Here is a 1,834-nt window from a genome sequence, read left to right on the forward strand (position 1 = left end):
CCATAGCTTTTAGAATCTTCTATTGTAATATTGGATCAAATTTGCAGGCATTTGAAGTTATTTTCCATTCAAATCAGTGTACTCAAAGTATTTAAGCATTTAACTCCAGTTTACAGGTTCTTTATATAATTGCTTTAATTTAATTATGTTTGCTCGAAATTAATTTATTTGCAATGATGATGTTAATTTCTATTACCATGAAACGCATATTTATGTTTAATACCATGTCTAGCTAAACTGTTTTGAGTCTGGTATGCAAGGATCGTCGTTCCGACGGGACTCGATAATAAGTTGGCGTAAACCTTTTTATAAATCTTTTTTTTGTTTTTTTTAATTGTAATTCTGAAAAGTTTTGCACGAGAGTGAAAACATTAAGGTTCGAGTCAACAAAGCGAGAGTGTGAGACTTGAATCAGATAGTAAAAATTGGGCATTAATCCTAAATACAGCGAGAGCGCTTTAGGATTAATTAGAACTTATTGATATTCAAAATGTATTTCCTGATGCAAATGGGCTAGCGAGATAGACATTTGATCTGGAGGTATAGATAGAGTCAACAAAACAAGAGTGTGAGATAAAGGATTTTAAATTGATATTTATCTACTAAAAAGTGATTCAATATATTAACACACGCCAATGAATTATTGAGTCCCCGAGGCACGCCGGGATCCACATTTCGGCCTCTCCTTTCTGCTATATTTTCCAAACTTTATTTTAATTTTAGTATTAATTTCCCTCAAATCAAATTTTCATAAGACTTAGATTTACATAGCACCAATAGATAGTGATAAGTTTGATTATTGGTCCTTGTGGATTCGATATCTTTTAAAAATACACGATACAACTGTACACTTGCAGTTAGATATTTCGATAGACTTACTAAGTCGCGATCATGTTTTTGGCGATGTTGTCGGGGACTTATTTAGTCAATATCATAACTCCGTTGTTGCGCAATATAGACCAAGGCGATTATTTTTATTTTTATTCGTCGGTTGCATGCCAGACACTCATTCCTCGGGGGACGAGCTAATACAACCCATAAACAAAACCGAGCATTTTATTCTAAGACGCCGAGTTAGACAACTTCGTTTAGAATACAATATCCCAACCCATGATATGGCTGCAAATCATAACCGTCCTCTTAAGGACTATGTTGTTCCATCCGAAGAAGAGCCACACTCGAGAATTGCACCTCCTGCAATCGAAGAAAATATTTTCGAGCTAAAACCTTCATCGTTGCAAGTTGTGCAACAAAACCAGTTCTCTGGTAACCCTACAAAAGACCTGAACCTTCATTTGTTAGTGTTTTTGCAGTACATAGACACGTTGAAATCCATTGGTGTCAATCCTGAAGCCATAAGATTACGTATTTTTCCCTTTTCTTTGAGAGATAGATCCAGAGCTTAGATCCAATCTCTACCATCTAACTCCATAACTACATGGAACGAATTGAAGAGAACTTTCCTAGCACTACACTTCTCGCCAAGCAAAACGGCTATGCTAAGAAGCCAAATCAACAGATTTAGGCAAAGAGACAACAGATCTCTTTTTGAAGCTTGGGAGAGATACAAGGATATGTTGAGGCTCTTCCCACATCATTGACTTGAGCCATGGCTGATTATCCATAATTTCTACAATTATCTCTTATACAATACCAAACTAACCTGACACACCGCAGTTGACGGCACTCTAATGGATAAACCCTACGAAGACGCTTATCAACTCATAGAAAATATGGCATAAAACCATTATCAATGGGGAGGTGAGCGAAATTATGTCGAGAAACCACTGATAAAGGGCGGAATGTATGAAGTAAATGGAATAGACCATGTCAA

At 36.2% G+C, this 1,834-nt stretch overlaps 1 non-coding gene across 1 annotated transcript; it reads right to left on the bottom strand.

Annotated features, from left to right (window-relative positions):
• Positions 1–1,496: 1,496 nt before the first annotated feature.
• Positions 1,497–1,603, bottom strand: LOC127089472 (small nucleolar RNA R71). Its single transcript, XR_007791065.1, has one exon. It is a non-coding gene; the product is annotated as a small nucleolar RNA R71 (small nucleolar RNA).
• Between the last annotated feature and the right edge of the window lie 231 nt (positions 1,604–1,834).

This window comes from Lathyrus oleraceus, chromosome 5 (assembly GCF_024323335.1).
Source record: "Lathyrus oleraceus cultivar Zhongwan6 chromosome 5, CAAS_Psat_ZW6_1.0, whole genome shotgun sequence".
Taxonomy (NCBI): Eukaryota; Viridiplantae; Streptophyta; class Magnoliopsida; order Fabales; family Fabaceae; genus Lathyrus; species Lathyrus oleraceus.